Below are 21,409 nucleotides of genomic sequence, written 5' to 3'. Positions count from 1 at the left end.
TCTTATGAGATGGAAAGCTCAAAAGCTATGTACATACGACCATATAAGATAACGTTAAGTGAAATGAACCCGAAGATATGGACACATGTTGTCTGTCTTTGTTGTTGTTGTTTTAAATGTTTTATGTGATTTTTTTTGTTTCTTTTGTATGTTCTTGATTTTGGTACCTTGGATCTTGTATATACATTTGTCTAATCTGGGGAGGGGAAGGGGGATAACAAAATGATAAAAGAAGGACACAGGATGATCCATTGCAACAACAATACCCACAGGAGCGTATATTGGAAATGAACTTTACAACTTTGGGGGGGTGGGGTGGCAGAGTGGGGAGAATTGTGGGAGGTGGAGGAGGGAAGTGATAGTTGGGCAGCAACAAAGGGTAACAGTGATCAACAAGTAATTACTCATTCATTCCTTACTCATGTAAATGTAACCCCTCTGTACAATAGCTTTACATTAAAAATTTTTAAATACAATATCAAAACAACAAACAAACAAGAAATCAGCCCTCAGTGGATGAATGACCCTCAATGGACTATTGACTGTCAATGGACATCTGGATAAAGAAAATAGGGCATATATACACAATGGAATCTTACCCATCCATTCAAAAAATGATATTGTACTATTTGTAAAGAAATGGTAAAACTTGAAAAATATTACCTGACATGAAGCAAGCCAAGCCCAGAAAGACAAATGATCCATGTTTTCCCTTTTATGTGGAAATTAAACTTAGCTTACAAAATCATATGTAAATATACGGGGTTAGTATGCAAGCATATACAACTGTATTGACTGAAATATGGTAGATTCAAGGAAGATCTCAAATAGTGTGATTTTTAGAAAGGCTTTTTAGTAGAGTTTGAAGTTTGGTATTGATAGTCTTCCAGTGCTATTCTTTCTGCTAAGGATTGTTTTTGCTATTCAGGGTCTTTATTATTCCTAATGGATTTTTGGATTGTTTCATCTATTTCATTAAATAATTATGTTGGGTTATTGATGAGTATCACATTGAATTTGTAGATAGCATTCAGCAGTCTTCCCATTTTTATGATGTTAATCCTCCCCAGGATTATGCAGGAGAAGGGTTTTTTTTCCGCTTTCTTAGATCTGCTTTAATTTCCTTTTACTGGTTTTTAAAGTTTTCATCATAGAGGTCTTCATTTCTTTGGCTTATTCTTAAGGCTATTTGTACAGGTCAAAACTTTCTTAATAAAGATTCAGAAACAAAACAAGTTTGAATAAATGTGATTGCTTTAAACTGCAGAGCTGCTGCATGGAAAATTAGATACCTAACAAAATCAATAGAAAGCACACAGATTGGGAGAAGATACTAACAAGCCATATAACAGACAAGGGCCTCATATCTAAAATATATTCTGAGTTAAAAAAATAAACCCAGAAACAAGTCCTCAAAGAAATAAGCACCTCATTAAGACACATGAAGAAATGCTCTACATCTCTGGCCATAAAAAAATGCAAATCAAAACCACATGGAGATTACACTTCACTCCAGTTAGAATGACCATTATCAAGAAATCGAATAGCAACAGATGCTTGCTGGAATGTGGCCAAAAGGGAATGCTACTACCCTGTTGGATGAAGTATAAACTTGTTTAACCACTCTGGAAAGCAGTATGGAGGTTCCTCAAAAGACTACACATAGAGCTTCCCTATGACCCAGCAATCCCTATTCTGGGCATTTATCCAAATAACCACACAAGAAGTCATACTAAAGCTAACAGCATAACTATGTTCATTTTAACATTATTTACCATAGATATGATGTGTAACTAACCCAGGTGCCCTTCAAAAGATGAATAGAACAAGAAATTTGGAATATATATACACAATGGAATTCCATGCTTCCATCAAAATGAATGTCATTGCCCCACTAGTAAGGAAGTAGAAACACTTGCAAACAACCATATTAAGTGAAGCGAGCCAGACCCAAAGAAAAATAGGCTCCATAGTTTCCCTCAATTGGAATAATTAGTATATGTCTAGGATAGTCGTAGCAAAGGCTCATAAAAGCTCAGTGATTATATACATATTATCATGTAAGATGGTGCTAATTGAAATGTACTACAAGATATGGGAATAAGAGGTTTTCCTTTGTTGTTGGTCTTAATGCACTGGGTGAAGTTACTTTTTTCTTCTTCCATTTTTTTTCCTTTGGTTTATCCCGTTGTCACTAAATTTGATGCCTGGTATATACATTTATCTGATTTGGGAAAAATGAAGGGGAAAAACAAAATGGTAAGACAAAGGACAAAGGGTGAACAATGAAACAGTGACACTCACGGATGATATGTTTTAAATGAACTTTACGATTGGCAGGGGGAGAAAATGGGGGGAGGGAAAGTGGGAGAAAAACCAGGGTGAGGGTAACAATGTTCAACAAGAAATGTACTCATTACCTTATATATACAACTCTAACACTCCATATATTACCTTGACAATGAAATCAAATTTAAATAAAGAAAAAATACATTCATGTATAATATAGCTATGCTCTTAATAGTATTAAAGCTTTTACCATTTCATAGGGAGTACTGAGTTTAAAGAAATTGAACATAGGGGGGCTGGGAAGGTGGCTCAGTGGCAGAGCGCTTGCCTTGCATGCCTGAGGCCCTGGGTTCAATGCTTTAGCACCACATAAGCAAAAAGAAAAAAGAATTTGAACATAATCTTATATTTAATCAATATACACAAAAGATCTGTGAATATTTTTTTTAATTTTTGTGTCTTCACTATTTTCTGAATAAGTTTAACACAAACAAAAACATATAATTACATTGTTATGGGATAATTTGGTGTTTTGATATATGTGCAGATTATGTAACCTTTCTTGGGTTTAACATGTCTATCCTCTCAAATATTTATCTATTTAATATGCAAACACTTTCAAAATGCTTTCTTCCAGAATTCTACAGTATATACGGTTAACACAAATATTTTGGCTATTTCAAATAGATGTATTCATTTTGGATTTCACTATATATTTTGGAAAATATAAATGTGTATATAAGCCCATCCAGTTGACTTTAATAGAAAATTTTAACACATACTGGACATTACTACACTCTATTGCAAAACAATGAAGATTTTAGTTTGAGGTTTCATTAATAGTGCTAGAGATTTGAATAATTTCTTTTAGAAATGATTCAGAATATTTTAATATCTTTCATTGTAATATTTTTAAATTACATATTTTATAAAACTGGAAAAATATTTTGCAGCAATATAAAACTCTTGTATATATATATATATATATTTTTTTTTTTTACCAAAACTACATGGCTATTGTCTTTAATTTTAAAGCCTAGTGGGGACATGTAGAATAGATAGAAATCAACAAATTCTAGTGTTTGTTTGTTTGTTTTCTCATGAATTTGTTCTACACCAGGACTACAGTTCTCCCATATAAAGGAATCTTTTCTCATATATATCATCAGTGTTCTTCCAGAGGTCCAGTGAGTCTGTGTAGGCAAAAGTGAACAACTATATCCCTGCTCTCTTCAGCTCAGTATGCAGAGAAATGCTGATCCAATACAGTTGCTTTCAACTCCACCAATTTCTTTTATATACTCCAACTTCATGGAGCACATCATCATAATCTGAACAAGAGTCAAGCTGTGAAAATAGAGTAGTAAAGAGTAAGCTTTTCTTTTTGTTTCATATTTGACAAATTTTCAAGCAAATTAGCATTCACAGTACTATGGGTATCATAGCAACTTAAATGATTCGCAACTTTAAAAAAATAAATGACTGTCTTTTTATTTTACTGATATAAATGCATACATTATCATTGAGCCATGTCAAACTTTAATATTAATACATATGTGTCAAAATTGACAGAAAGATAAGTCCTATCAATTATAATTTCTTTCTATCACTAGAAATCTGACTTTATTGAGAAATTGTGTTCTTTGATGCTAGAAGAGGGTGCCTATTAATACAAATGGAAATTCAATCTTTGGGTGTTTATAAGAATCATTTTTGAATAAATTTCATAAGAATTTATACTTACATCTTCATAGTCACGCTGATAAAATTGCTTGATGCATGAAACAACAATAATTCACAACTCATGTCCTAAAATAATTCTAATACAACTATGCAAATAATATACAAAACATAATTTAAAAGATAACACTGTGGAAAATCATAATTTACTTGAACAAGATCAAATGAATCTTTTATAATCACATAAAATTCAATAGGCTAAATAAAACAAACAAATGTTTAATTCAGCACCAAAGCTTACATGATGTTATAAATAAATGCAATAAATGAAAACACACGTTGAGCTTCAAATAACAAGAAGTATACTTATTTAAAACTGTACTAGAATCAACCGCTCCAACTTCTTTGTTGCTTCTCAAAAATAAGTTTATGATAATAAATTTAAATCCATTTTCATTGCAGGAATCACAATATCAAGAAGCAGTATCATGAACGTGATGCTTACTGAAATGAACACCAAGAAATGGAAACAAGAGATTCTTTTTAATTGTACTATTTGCAGTTACTGCCTTTTTCTTCTTCTTCCTCCTCCCCCCCTCCTCTCCCTCCTGTCCCTCCTCCCCCCTCCTCCCCCCTCCTCCCCCCTCCTCCCCCCTCCTCCCCCCTCCTCCTCTTCCTCCTCCTCCCCGTTTCTCCCTTCCCCTCCCCACTCCTTCCTCCTTCTCCCCCTCCCCCTCCTCCCTCTTCCTCCCTCCTCCTTTCCCTCTTCCTTCCCCCTCCTCCCTCTTCCCCTTTCTCTCTCCTTCTCCTGCCTCCTCCCCCCTCCTCCCTCCCTCCTCCTCCTCTCCTCGTCCTCCCCCCCCCACTCCCCCACTTTTCTTCTTCTTGCTTTGGTTTATTCCCTATTGTCACTATTTTTGATTTCTGTACTCTGCCTTGTATAGAAGTGTATCTGATTTGGGGAAGGAAAGGAGAATCACAGAAACACTGGGACAAAGGGTGAACTAATTCGACAGTGATAGTCACTACACACTATGCTGGAAATGAACTTTACAACTTGGGTGGGGGAGGGGGTCAGGGGCGTTAATAGTGGGAGAAAATGAGGGATGGGGTAACATGTTCAAAAAAGACATACGCTTATTGCCTGTGTATGTAACTATGATCCCTCTGTGCATCACTTTTACAATAAAATTTAAATAAAAAATTAGTTACCATGCTTTCTTATAAATTTTTAGCAATTAATGCAATATACACTAAACTTGCCACTATGGACTAGGTTCTATCTTAGCCAGTGCAGTACAGTGGGAAATAAGATAGAAAATGTCCGGGCTGGGGGTTTAGCCCGGCGGAAGGGCGCCCGCCTGGCGTGCCCAAGGCCCTGGGTTCGGTTCTCAGCCCTAGTTTAAAAAAAGAAAAAAAAAAAAAAGATAGAAAATGTCCTGCTGGTTGCGGGTGGCTCCCACCTGTAATCCTAGCTACTCAGGAAACTGAAATCTGAGGACTGCAGTTCAAAGCCAGCAGGGTCAGGAAAGTCTGTGAGACTCTGATCTCCAATAAACCACTCAGAAAACCGAAATCGCGCTGAGGTTCACGTGGTAGAACACTAGCCTTGAGCTGAAGAGCTGAGGGACAGTGTTCAGGCCAGAGTTCAAGCCCCATGACCGGCAAAATATAATAATAAAAGGCATATGTGATTGTAAATAATATAAGAAGTTCATTAAAAAGCTGGAGACGCACTGTCAAGTTTTGTAACCTGATAATACAAAGTAGCTTCAGGACTATTTTTTAAAGTAAGATAAAGCTCTTTTAAAAAGGTGACAAAATGAAACTGACAAACGACAGTTAGGAGGAGAGAAGACAAAAGCTCTAATGGTGGAACCTATTTAAAACTGAAAATGCTTAATTGTATCAGAGGACTTCAGGAGCCATGGAAACTACTTAAGAAACAGGAGGTAGGCCAAAAGAAAAAATGCTCTGTTCTTGAAAACAAGACAATATTTCATGATATTTTTAAATGCACATACCATAAAGATTTACCTAGATAACAATAAGAATGCTACCATAAATTGACATTAATGTTTTCATACATCTTGATTTCTCCTCCTTTGTTTCTTTTCGTGTATCTTCTCAACATCTGTCTCTCAAGCAAGTCCATATGTTTGTCTGGCTAAGAATAGAGCTTAGCGTTAAATGGTGGAGATATAAATTGTTTAAATTTACTTTTTTAGTTTCAAATATATAATTTAATATATTTTAAAAGATAAAATTTAATTAAATTTGCATTAATACATACATATCAGAGAAAATAAATATGGTTTCTAATGTAAATGTACTTTGCCCATATTTTGTTACTGTGTAAATAATTAAAATACTTTTACAAGCTTTAAAGGCAATTGAATTTATTTCTTTTAGGTTTTGTAGGTCAAATGTCGGTTCTCAGTTTACTTGAGTTTGCTGTTCAATAATCACAATTATGTATTTAGCTACCTTGGGGTAATAACGCTAAGTACTCAAGAGACTTATTTTAAACTAGGGCAGACAATTTCATGAGATTCTATCTCCAAAACATACAATAAAATATCAGACTGGAAGCATGGTTCAAGAAATAGAGAGCCAGCCAAGCAAATGGAAGGCTCTGAGTACAATTCACAGTAATAGAAACAAATAAAAAAAGGGAGGGGAAGGTATGGTAGGGGAAAAACTGAGGAGGAGGTACAATACTTGATAGGAAATGTACTCATAACATACTGTACAGTATCTTTACAATAAAAAGTATTTAAAAAAGGTTATTCATGAAATTATCTTTAATCTGAAAAGATTTATTCAGATTAATATTTATGCATAAGATGTATTTTGTATCAATGACAAACTAAATCAGAATTTGATAGAACTACCACTCACCAATAACACTGGCATTTATGAAAATTAAAGAAGTAAAAATTGTGCTAAATATTTCAAGAAGATTGGATTCATATAATATATAGAATTTAAGTTTTCCTGTAATGATATACACCTTTAAGTTTATTAACTGATTTATAACATAAGCCTTGAAGACATTTTACTGGCAATAGAAATAGCATATTTTTCATTTGATTATTTGCTAATTATTTAGTTTACTTTCATTATTTGTCCTTTATTGCTATTATTAATCATGTACTTTAAGCAAAGTTTTACTTGAGTACTCTGCTTTTGGAGATATAGTTGCATTCATAGTTGTGAATAATCATTTTTAAAATAATATTTTACAATTATATATGCTATATATAATCAACATTAACATGATTATCTGAAATGCTTTAATTTTAAGAGTTGAAAAGGAATAGGAATATAATGATGACCTGTGGATTATGCCAGGCATTATTGGTCATTATTGCTAACTTAGAGATCCAGTAATTAATGACCAGTCCCAACTAATATTTTATAAGTTAATATTGTATCTATCCACAACATTACTGTAAATGTTTTAGTCAATATGTCTGTCTGTATTAGAGTTTTCAGATAATAGAGAATGATGAAAGGTGTGACATTGATCAAGAGGCATTATATTCGTAAACTGCTGTGTTGAATGGCAACTCCTTTGTACAACTGTGTAAAGGTATTTTAAAATGTGAACATTCATTTTTTTAAAGTAAGGAATTAAATTTTTGTATCAATTTAGCTTTTTGGAGTGAAGTCAATAGAGAAACTCTGTAACAAATATTCCTTGGTATTTTTTTGGTTGCTAAGTAACCTTGTTTCAAAAGTTAGGTAGGCTTCTATAATTTTATTTATTATATTTGGAAATTTTAAATAATTTGCCGTATATTATATAATCCACTGTATTCTGTTATTGCTCTATGTCTTCTATACAGTATTTTCACTACATTTTTAAAAATTTACTTAGATTGATTAGTACTGAAATCACATCACAGAATGCTGTCTGTGGATAGAGCTAACGCATTTCAGTACTGTTATTGAATATAAATAATGAAAATAGACAGGGAAAATATATAATATATAATATACATAATATATGTAAATGTTACTTTTCATGAGTACATATCATGTATTTTCAAATATAATATTAAGAGTTATATATCATATATTTGCAAATATAATTTAAGAGTTTGGGAAAACAAACTTGCCCAAAATTAAAATTATAATATTTAACTATATTACACTTCGTGTGTGTGTGTGTGTGTGTGTGTGTGTGTGTGTGTGTGTGTGTGTGTGTGTGTGTGTGTGTATTTAACGGTTTAACAGTGAGGTTTCCAGAAGCCACATTTATTGTTCTCCCTTAGGCCCAAATTCATGGCAAACTCATGTAAATATTTGTTTTCTTAAAGTCAAAACAGAAAAGAAGCAAATCATCTTTTAAAAAACTTTTTCCAGATGTTACTTGTGATATGCACTCTCCATTTGCATATTAAATGATTGATGTGGCTATTGTCCTGTATTAGCCTATGCTACAGAATGCCAGGCATCTGGAGCAGGTGTGATGACAATCACAATCCTCCTTATGCATTAAAATTAATCTAGATGATACATTTTAAAAGGAATTTTAAAATAATATTTTCAACCTTTCTAATTTTACACATTATTCTGTATCACTGGACATGTGTGTTTTATAAGGGAAAACAAAGTGAATAATAAAAATAATTTTTATGTTGTATTGTCACATTTCCATATGTTTGTGAGCATTTTTGCTCAATATCGTTTGATGTGGGTATGTCCTGATTGATGTAATATTACTTGTCACATTTATCCACACCTAGAAATACTTCATAATTTTTGCCCTATGAGAAAAACTATTGTTGTTAGTGAAATTCACTGAACAGCCCTGACAGTGATTGAGAAAAATCAATTCCATCAGAAGTATGTGTTTTCTCTAGAGAAAACACCAAATTGCTCTTAAAAAATACTGTCATTGATTTATTTTTTTATCATGACATGAGAAAACAGCACAAAAATTCTGTACACCATTTATAATCTTACTTATTCTCATCCACCTTCTCCTCTCAATTAGAGAATGCAATACTTCCCCTTATAATTCATACATGTGTTTGTGCTTTATGAAAATTTGGATAATATATTTTATTTTGAATTTTATACTATCTTTTACTAATGCTGTAATATGATACACTAATGTTATATGGTTACTGGAAATATGATGTAAATAAGAATTTTCTTTTTTCTTTTTTTTTTTTTTTTTTTTTTTGGTCTGGACGTGGGGCCTGAACTCAGGGCCTGGGCGCTGTCCCTCAGCTCTTCAGCTCAAGGCTAGCACTCTACAACTTGAGCAACATCACCACTTCTGGCATTTTTCTTTTTTGCTTATGTGATGCTGAGGTCGAACCCAGGGCCTCATGCATACAAGGCAAGCGTTGTACCACTGAGCCACCTTCCCAGCCCAAGGATTTTGTTATAAAGGTTAAGAATTATTTTTGTCACATTACTTAGTTGGATGTAAAGATCTGAATTATAAATGAAAATTATTTTTGAATTTACAAAACTAACTACATTTGTATTTAATGTAAAGTTCTGAGAACTAAAGGAAGTTTCACAAAAGTTCCATTTGAAAAACACCTAACAGAAAGCAAATGTTTCAAGAATCTACTTGCTGGAGGAAAGTTTTTGTCTATCTAGAAAAGTTTGGTTGCAAGGGAAGTAGCATGAATCTTTACTTGTAAAAGAATCCCTTTCCCACAGCTCCTTCTGGCACACCAAGCTGTATATGCAAAATTTTACTGTATCACCCTCTTTTTTCCATCATAGTCTTCCCATTTTCCTTCCTATTCCTGAATCCTTATCCAGAGAGAAAATATACGTTATAATTCAAACTTTTCATTTATAGAATCAAAAGAATAAATTTTTATTGCACTCTCTATTATTTCCATTATGAAAGAAACAGTTTTATTTTGGAACTGAAGATATAGTTGCAGTATTTCTAAATAGATTGCTTTCAAATTACATAATTCAAATGGATAATGTAAGGTCTGCACAGGGACACCTCCCTACTTCTTAACAGGTATATCAACTTGAAATACTAATTTTGTTTTTAAAGCTTGGCCTTTTGATAAAGTAGTGAATTTGCAAGTTGGGAAAATTTATAGAATTCTAAAGAGAAAGGTCAAGAGTTATCTATAAGTCATTGATTAAACAGGAAGCGTGACACTACCATAAGAACTAAGGTAGAAAAAGTAAATTCTGTTCAAAAACACACAACAGTATTTTAAAAAGTGAAATACTGAGGATTCTTTGAGCTACCAGGATTTCTTAGAGGAGGAAATCACTACAATTTGACAGTTTTTCAGGGGAAGGGCTGTTAATAAAAAATAAGAATCAATAATTTGATTACATGAGAAAATAACAATCCTTAATATGTTTGTCAAAATCTTTTGAAAAATTTTGTGTTTGATTATGTTATACAGTTACTCGAAATCTGATGTAAATAAACCAAATTTTATGTGGTTACTGGAAGTGCAAGGTAAATAACCATAAACTTTTTAATTATTTATTAAATATCTCAGAATTTGAAAAAAAATAATTTCAAACATGTATAAGCTCATATGCTGCCAATTATCTTGCTAACATTATTTAAAGTTAACTTAAGCTTTGTTTCAGTTTAGTTGCAGAGGTATTGGAGTTTGAATTACAGGGCTTGGTTCAGGTGAGACAGCCAATCTACTGTTACCAGCTGAGAAAACCGAGAAGCCATGTTTTGAGAGGTCGAATCTTGGAGTCTTTATTAAAAGGCTGGAGACTGCACGGTGGACTCCTGTCTCAAAGACCAGCATCCAACAAATATACTTAATACTATTAGGATACTGAGCCACGAAGGCTGGAGAAGAAAGGAAGAACAAAAACAATGCCAACAAACCAGCTTCAATAGAGATGATGACTTTTTCATGATGACTGAAGAAGAGTCAGGAGATAGGAGACAGGAGAGGAACACAGGGACAGGGACATGGGGACAGTAATGCTCCTGTGCTGGTCTGAGGCTACAGAAGGGGCAGGGTTACTGGAAACTCAAGTCTCAGACACTGGTCTGAGGTTTATTAACCTATCATCCAATTTCCTGACGCTCCCTGCAGGGATTCAGGCACACCTATTACTGGGAAGTGGGACTTCATCTTCACCCACTATGAAGACATACACCCTACGACCCACTATGTGGCCAAGATGGCACTCACCAGACCAGACACCCTCACTTCACTACCACTTATACCAAACATGTAGCCATATTTGCTCTGTTTATGTTTAGAGATAAATGTCTCTTTTTGCTTGGGTTGCTCTGAATTTCATTACTCCTACTTGTATTTCTTTCCATAGCTGGGAAAAGAAAAGAGACACATGAAACCACCAAGTTTTCTGTTGAGATTGTCTGACCAAATTTTCAGATTCTTCAGAATCTTCATCCTATTTTCAGTATCCCACATAGCTGCAATAACACCTACGAACTCACCCAGATATTGTTTAATATGAGATATTACCAACGTTTTGCCTTCACTGGTCTTAACATGTAATCCTCCCCAACTGCACTAGTTCCATGCAGCCATGATTAAAAGTGTGAACCAAGCTGGGCACCGGTAGTTCAAGCCTGTGATCCTAGTTACACAGGAGGCTGAGATCTGAGGATCGCAGTTCAAAGCCAGCCCAGGCAGGAAAGTCTGTGAGACTCTGATCTCCAATAAACCACTCAGAAAACCGGAAGTGGGGCAGTGGCTCAAGTAGTAGAGTGCTAGCCTTGAGCTGAAGAGTTGAGGGACAGCGCTCAGGCCCAGAGGTCAAGCCCCATAACCAAGAGAAAAAAAAAAAATGTGTGAGCCAAGGACACTTGGCTTCAAAACCTGTGTGATGGAGCACATTGTATCGTTTTATTTCACAGTTATTTTTTAACTATAATTACTCACATACAAAGCAAAAACATCACCTTGTAGAATGGCTTCAATGGTAACATGTTCAAGGTCTTGAGTTCAAACCCTGAACCACAAAAATATAAAATAAAGTGATATGTTTCTTGTAAAGATATTTTCTGTAATATAGGCAGATTTATATGAATCTTTCTCTCTCTATATATACGTGTATAGGTATATACGTATATATAGAGAGAGATACATAGATAGATGATAGATAGATAGATAGATAGATAGATAGATAGATAGATAGATAGATAGATAGATACAGCTATAGAGAGAGGTCTATATATGCACATTGATAGATGGATAGATTATAAATAGTATAATGCAGTGAAATACCTCTCCAGTCACTGAATGGTTAGATTCTTTTTTTATTTTGTTTTGTTTTGTTGGTAGATGGGCTTGAACTCTGGGCCTAGGTGCTGTCTCTCAGCTCTTCAGCTCAAGGCTAGCACTCTACTACATGAGCCACTGTGCCACTTCCTGTTGTCTGAGTGGTTTATTGGAGATAAGAATCCCAGGGACTTTTCCGGCTCTGGCTGGTTTTGAACTGTAATCCTCAGATCTCAGCCTCCTGAGTAGCTAGGATTACAGGCATGAGCCACCAGCACCAGGCTAAGTGCTCTTTATCACAATTTTAATAGATATTTATTATGTATTTATTGTTACAATCTTTACTAAATATAGGAAACTGTGGAAGTGTTTTAAAAAACTAAGTTCTCATTGTTTAATAAATATTTTTAAACCAGTTTGCATTGCATTTCCCAGAGAATACTTAGAACCTAGTACCTGCTTCACATAATTCGCTTGATATGCAAAATTAAAATTGAATAAAGAAAAAGTGTCAAATTAATTGTTAAAATGTGCTTTTCAGTTAAAAAATTAACAAAATGCAACAAATGTTCAGTTAAACTTTAAAAAAATAAATCCAACCAAGAAACCAACAACAGCAACAGCAAAAGTACGAAGACAAAATAACAACTGCAAGTGACGAGTCGCAATCACTTCTATATTTATTTATTTGTACTTAAGCATGTTTTGAAAAACAAAAGAAGGCAACAAAACAATAACACACATTTTAAAGTAGGATTTTTAAGTGTACAACAATTGTCACCAAAATATGGTAAGTATGAAGAATTCAAAAGTGTATCTTAGCCACGTGCTGGTGACTCATGCTTGTAATTCTATCTACTCAAGAGGATGAACTCTGTAGATGGCAGTTCAAAGCCAGCTGGTGCAGGAAAGTCCATGAGACTCTTATCTCCAATTAATCACAGAAAACGCCAGAAGTGGTGCTGTGGCTCAAGTGGTAGAATACTAGCCTAGAGCTAAATGAGCTCAGTGATTGTGCATAAACCCAGAGTTCAATCTTAAGTTGATGATAATCAATCTTAAACACAGTAGCACTAAGAAACTTGTACATGAAGACTTAATTTTCACACATAGATTTTCTTAACATTAAGTGGAAAGCAGATGAGGAGGGTGGGCACACCTTTGTAGGGTTATCTGACAAATTACCACTGGACAAATGTTCTGTATTTGTTGCTCTTAGGATCAAAGGCAGGAACTATAGCCAAAAGAAAACACCACATATATTGTGATTTACCAAAAAAAAATGTGTAACTGAAACCATTTTATTACCTTAGATTCAATTTATCATTGTTCTTTTAAATCATAGGCTAACATTTAAAGTTTAAATATAACACAAAGATTCAAACCTATTCACCATTCTCATTGCAAAGTAAAACAGATTATCAAAGACTCAGATAAAAATAAGTAACCAATGTATTGTCAGAACACTGTCAAGAGAACAATGTTCTGTTACCATTTTTATATGTCTGATGGATTAATTGATTATATCTTTGTACATTGAATATCTTTTTTACCTATTTTCATTTTGCAGGATGATTCAGACCAGAATATTGACAGCACACAAATAAGAATCCTTACAAAAATGTACAAAATTTGCTAGAATTACAGCTTTCTAAATAGCTGATGCTTGTGATACTGATGAAATTTTAAGAGTCATCCTTTCTGAAAGCTTGAGGCCTTTCACCAATATGATTTGATATTTTTCTGACACCTTGTTCATGGGCCAAATATTGAGTAATAACTAATAAAGCATTGCTTATTTTATCATTGAAGTCCTGCTATCAAAGATTTCAATATAGTGATATGAGGAAAATCAAAGTTGAAAACTCAGTATTTTCAGTGAGTGCAATCCCTATTTCTATGCCTGCTTGGAGAATTCACTGACTTAGGTATATTGCAATCATCACAAGACAGGAACAATTAATTAAAGTTTAGTAATAAAATCATCTTTGAGGGGTTATCTGATTTTGAATGAAAATAATTTTATAATCAAGTGTGCCCCTTGCAATAATATAAAATTTCAAGTCAGATATGCACAACCTGGTTCAGTTTTGCCATATAGGGGATATTTAGCAATGTTAGCATACATTTTGAGAATGTTTAAAAAATGAAATTATACTTGGGTTTCATAATATAATAGCCACCAAAATGTTCATCTCTGCTAATGGAAAGCAAATAAATAACCACTTGAATATAAGACCAACATGGGACCCTGTCATTTATATTTTTTGTATTAGTTGTTAAATTTATAAAACCTTTTCTTAAGCAAATAATTTTGAATTTGTGTACCTACATAAAAATCTTACTGATGAAAAAGTGATAACAAATGTTCAGATTTTAAGTTTCTCTCCTATCTGACAGGAGAAGTCCATGAAGAACCAAGAATCTTACATTTCTTTCTTTTTTTCATCAGATAGGTTTACAGTACAGGATATATTTATATATTTATGTGTTTATATCCTTTGTGAATTTAACTGATTATATATTATATATGCAAGCCTAGACCAAACAATTCTGATTTCATGAAGCTAAATATGTAATGTGATATTGAGAACTGTAGAAAATACCTAGAATATAAAAGGTAATAGTTTATTAGAAGAATACTATTCTACTCAGACCTTTCAGCATCCTTGGAATATTTCAAGTACTGAATATTCTAAGTCTTAACAAATATGCAATGAAGCACCGAACAATGATTTAGCAGTATACATAGCTAGTGAATTAGCTGGCTATTTTGATGGAGGTCATATGTTTAGAAACACACACTCTAATATTTAGAGAGTATATGTATATATATATACATATATATTTACAAACATATAGGTGTATGCATGTATACATATATGATTTATCTTTGTAATTTTTGAATATAAACTTTGTTATAACTAGTAAGCATTCATAGTCTATCTTCAGAATCATGATTTAGTAAATCTTTTGATTCAGTCAAGTATATTTATCAAGTGTAAAATAATTCATTAAAATAAAGTAAAATCACACCAATTTGAACACATTGATTTAGGAATAATCCAGTATATACTAGAAGATAATCAAAATTTATTTTCCAAGTTAAAAGAAATGTAGGACATTCAAACTACTTTTATCCCATTAGAAATCTTCAAATGGAGATCATGTAAAAGATACAAACCTACAAATATTAACCATGAATCATGGAGTTTGTATAGAATCTAGATAACCTGATACTATAGCTTTCATAAGCAGTAGTTTAATTTGTTTGCTACTTATTTTATTTACATTTACGGGGGGTATTTAAATATGCTTTCATAATTATTAACCTTCTGTTGTTAAAATATGTATGTTTTTCTATCTGTTGTCATTTTTATGAAAACAAAGGTACAATGTGGTGAGAGCCTAAATGCACATAACATACAAACAGCTGCTCTGCCAGTTTGCTATAAAATTTCCAGTTCATATCGAGAATCAAATCCAATAGCTAATAACTAGTAAAAGTGCTGTAGTGATTCATAGATTTTACCACTGAATACAGAGTAAAAGTGAAGTATGTAGATGATCCTAGTAAATATTGCAATTCCATTTTGTGGTGGTTAGGATCTTCTTAGCAATAAGATTTCAGCTTCTCAGAGTTCACTTGATCATTCAACCTAGGCTATAAATCTTGTCAGATAATTTTTATCTTGAAATAATAAGAAGAAACAAATAAGAATTATGTGCCTATCTTTGAGTTTCATATCGCCCAAATATATCTTCTAATCTCCTAGTAGATGGCAGGCTTTTTAAGGAAGGAGATTGTCTTTGTACCTTCATTCCTCAGGATGGATCTCTGCACATTGTAGTGACACAGAATTACTTCTGAGAGTGAACAGACTAATTTCACCACTAAACTTCTTGACAGTCTGAGCTACACATGTTGCTCATATATTCATCCTAATTTTATTTATCTGTGACAAAATTGATGCATCTCTAAAAAATCCCTGTGCAAAATAATTGTTAAAATGTTCAGTACCAAACAAAAATAAATTCAGTGCCTTTCTAATTGCCCAATCCATAGTATTATGTTGCAAGTTCTACAAATGTAGATGGCTATCTTCTTGGAAATTTATCACCCTTTCAACATGAAGTTCTGAGAATTTTACTATTTTCTTCTACTGTGTCCTTTGATTATTCCAAATCTTTCAAGAGTATTGTCATGAAGAATAGCTTGTGAAATAATTTGAATTTTAGGACAATTTTGGTGTATATGTCTAAAATAATCTATTATAAAATACATGATAAGATACTGATAATTTTTTTAGTTTTGTTTTTATAAAAACACTCTTAAAACATATAAGAAATAGATCTCCTTTAGTTCATTTCCATGGCTTGAATTACAGTTCTTCAAGCTTGAATGCCTACATAATAATTGGCTAACTTTGTTCAGGTGGCTAAGATAATGTGTTAGGTGAGCAGTTAGCTAGAAAATGTAAAATGACTTTACTCATTTGTCTAGAATTGGGAAAGCTGTTACTTTACTAAACAGGTGCAAGTGATTTGTTGTCTCTCATTATCCAGCAGATTAGTAAATAATTCCTAATATAGGAGTTTTACAACAATTTTTTAATCTCAATTATTTGCAAGGCCAGGGAATAGGATTCTTTAAAAAAAATTTTATTGTAAAGATGAAGTACAGAGGAATTACAGTTACATGAGAAAGGCAATAAGTACATTATTTGTCGAACACTGTTACCACTTCCCTTGTTGTTCTTCACATTAGTTCTACCTTAATTTTCAATTGGACATTTTAGTAAAAATGACATTGTTTTTTATCAATATAACTTTCTTAATTTTCATTAGATTTCATCTAAATCTAGTTGCTTTTACCATATAAGAGATTTTCGCACAGTCATTTCTCGGAAGGTCTTTATAAAGTTTGAACATGTCAGGTTACCATGAAATGATGCTCTAAAATTGGTAACAATCTTATTTTCTATTAAAGAGTCAATAATTAAAACATTCAGAAATTCTAACCTGAAGTCTAGTCCTTAATCATATTGCATATTGTTTTTTCTTTTATCCCTCACTTTATGTCTTATTTTAAGCATATTTGGGAACCATGAACCTCTAGAATTGATAAAAACATTTTACTTTCTACATAACAATGTTCTGAATATCCATGTTAACTCCAAATTATCTAGAGATTGAAATGTTGTTAGGTTATATTATCTTTCACATTTTTGATACACAATTCAAATAAGTCAATAATACTTTCAAAGTTACATATATATGCATATATATGTGCATATATATATATATATAATGTGTTAGAGTTTTTTTGTTTCTAAACATTCTGTATTAGCATATTTTAGTACCTGTCTACTATGTTACCAAATGTAGTGTGGTAATATAAAAATTGTTTCTCAATATTTTATTAAATAGCTGTCATGTTATTCATGTTAATTGGGTCCTAATGTAGTTGAAGAGTTTAAGAGAAAAATAAACCAAATAACATTACATATATTTATTTATGTACTATCATATATATACACATAAATGCACATAGATGTTATTTAGTAAAACTTGAAACACATGAAAAATATAAATTCATAGATTCATTTTCACACTTTTATTTTTTATCTTTTAAATAAGTTTTTTATTGTGAAAATACTGTACACAGGGTTTACAATTACATGAGCAATGTAATGAGTACATTTCGTATCAAGCATTGTTGCCTCCTTCTTTGTTTTTCCCCTAACATCCCTTCTCTCCCATCTTTTAAAGCTCATCACTTCCTGACTTGTAAATGACAGAAATGAAAAGTTTCAGGTTATCCATAGTAGAACAGTATCCTAAAAATTAACATGAGGCAAGTCATTTAACTAACATAAAGATGATGTCTTGGCTCAATGTTATAGATTGAATCACAAATCTCCACAAATGGTATGGTTCTAAAGGATTTTTGCTAGAGGAGTTGGGGGTTAGTTATTGAATTATGAGACATTTAATCTCATTAGTTCATAAATCCATTGATCAATTCATAATTTTCTGTCCTTATGGAAAAGTGTAGAAACTGAGATTGTATGACCTTTTTGGAGGAAGGAAGTTCCTTTATGAATGACTAGGTAGTGGATATCTTGACTTTTACCACTTCATTTTCTCTCTCTTTGCCTCCTGATCCCCATGAGAAAAGATGTTTTGATCTATACTTTGGTCTTCTCTACAAGGCTTGGACTCATTTTAAGTCAAAATTATGTAGCCAGGTGTCTATGGAATAAAATTACTATTAATCCTGATTTCTTATGAAGATTTTCTTCTTTTATTTGAAATTTTAGGATTATACTTTGACTATGTATTTTTGTTTTCTTCCTGAAATAGTTAATTTATACACCTTTACTTTCTGAATTTAAAGCTATGTGTTTTCTCCTGAATTGAGGACTGTAAATTCCAACTACCAAGATTTTTTTCTGTCAATGAACAAAAGTTCTCTGCCATTTTGGGCCATTGATTTATCTAGTAGCTCCATAGCTCATATCCCCAAGACAAAGACAAAGACTTCTTACATTAAAATTTTGGAAATTCTCTTTTCTCAATTGAATGAATCTTTTCACATTTCCTAGGAGGATGAGTGAAAAGACTCACATTTATAGAACTCTCTATCTACAGCCTCACAAGCCCTGCGGGAGTGTGTCTGCAAGGGTTTCAGTATATCTTAAATTTATTTTCAGCTATTTAGCACTTTTATCAGCTACTGCTGTGTTCTATTTCCTTCTATAAGACTCATCAAATCTGATCAAATCTCATCCTCACTCCATTTGTTCTTATCAACATGAAATATTGATATATCCAGTAGGGAGCAAGTTGAACTTGAAAAGGATGGGACACATCTATGAAATTTCTTCCAGAGTGTATTGACAAACCTTCTCTAAGTTATATTTTTCCTGTTCTGGGCAAAAAGAGATTTTTTTTTTAAGGACAGAAAAAGTTGTAGTAACAGCTTCAGTCTAACAGTTACATTCTTCGGAATCCAACCTTGAGACACATTCTAAAGAATAAAACACCCAAGGATTTATTCTTACCCCAAAATTATTATGAGCAGAAAAAATGAGTAGGAATAGGAATATATATATATATATATGTATATATATATATATATATATATATATATATATATATACATGTAATATATGTTATATGTAACAGCCAGAAAAAAATCAGAACATTCCTCTGGAATTACATTAAGGTCATATGCATTAATCTACATCCCCATCCTTCTTTTAGTTCTTCAGCAATCCTAAAGTAGAAAAACCCCAATTATTGAGAAATCAATAATCACATCATCTTTCATTTATTTTTGATGAAGGTCATCAGAATTGAGAATGATTAAAACTAACATTACATTTGCAACACTAATGTTCTATGCTCTCTTTCCTCTGCTTATTTTCAAAGCCTGGTTACTAGAAGATTCTTACTCTTTCAAAGAATGTTTAGATAAAGGAACAAATTAATTTATAGACATGTAATTACAGTTTTGACTAGCACTGAATAAAATGCAGCCATATTATTCAATTGATTTCAATAATAAAGGATTATTATTGTTTTATATTATTATTGTTTTATATTTTTTTTCTTAATCTTTGTTTTTATTTTCATTTTGTGACTGAAACTCAGAGCCTTTTGTTCAAGCACTCTGCTTCTTGAGCCCTGTCCCCAGTTCTCTCTGCTTTAGATCATTTATCAAGGACAGTTTTCAGATTTAGTCCAAGACAGCCTTGAATAGGAATTCTAATATATGCATCACTCAAGTAACTGGGAATATAGATATGCACCACTATGCAAGTCTTCTTTTTGCGCTAGAACACAACTAATTCTTTTCTTAGCTGGCACAAACCCTAATTTTCCTATCTGTGACTCACAAATAGCTATAATTTGGTTGCAAATATAACTCAATGGTAGAGGCCCTACATAGCAATAACGAAGACCTGAGTTAAATTCCAGTGCTGTCCCCCCAAAAATCAACATAAGTATTAGACATATATGCTATGCCTAGTCATGCTTTAATTATTTTTAACCATTTAGTAAAATTATACAATAATGGATATGATAATGATCTTAAGATCTTGATATATCAAACAAATAACAAAGACATTTCCAGCAATTACAAAAATAGATCCTTACATTTCTATATACAATATAAATATACTTCAATGATTTTGGCAAATCTCCTTTGAAAGTTAATAATTTTTACAAAGCAAATATAAGATATCCTGTACTATGCAAAAACTACTTCTGACTTATTATTTTATTGAAAAATCTGAAAGTGGCCATGCTACATAAATGTCTCCATATGAGAGAAATATGATCGAACACAAAGGTTTATCAGAAGCAAATGTATCATTTAAAGTTAAATTTGCCTGTGAGTAATTAAAAATGTCAGTGCAACAGTGACTTAATTAACTTAGAAATATCTTTCTTTCTCAGGGAAATTAAATCTTAAGCTAATGTATCTCTATTATATCTTGAGGCCAGTGTAACACAATCTACCCTCTCTACTCATCATATTAATTTATTCCAGATACAATTTAGATCATAGGAAGCTAAAGAGCACATCTCTACATATTGAAATTTTTTTGTAAGACTGTACATTTTCATTTTTTCCAATGTCCAGAGTTTACACACATGATTATAACTATATCAAAGGCAATCTTTAAAATGAAGTCTGTATTGCAGTGGCCTATCTAGTAATGTCTAACACTATTTCTAGAACTCAATCTAAGGAAAATGAGATGTATGACTACAGAATGAGTTGTTTCATAACTATCTTTGGTTTAGAAGATCTTATTGAAAGTGTAAGCCTTTGATATGACATCATTTGACAACTAAATCTCATACTCAGTTGTGATTGATAGGTCAAATTAACAAGATTCAGTGGCCAGAAACATAAATACTTTATAGATTTTTTGTGAAGCATATTTTACTATTGAATGTGTTTTTTAAATTTATTTTGTATAGTTGAAGTCAAACCACTTTTATAGAACACAGCCATATTGGTACAATGTCAACTATGGGAAAATGATCTTCACCATTACCTTCCATATTTATATTTTGAAGACAATAAAATCATTTGGAAAAAATACTGACCATTTCTGAAGAATAAGGAATTTATTCACCAAATGACCAAGCCTGCAATTTCATGAGTTAGCTGTTAATCTACCTACCTG

This window comes from Dipodomys merriami, unplaced genomic scaffold (genome assembly GCF_024711535.1).
Source record: "Dipodomys merriami isolate MVZ:Mamm:240054 unplaced genomic scaffold, mDipMer1.0.p SCAF_2, whole genome shotgun sequence".
Taxonomy (NCBI): domain Eukaryota; kingdom Metazoa; phylum Chordata; class Mammalia; order Rodentia; family Heteromyidae; genus Dipodomys; species Dipodomys merriami.
The sequence above is the reverse complement of the archived record's forward strand: the minus strand, read 5'-3'. Positions refer to the sequence as shown.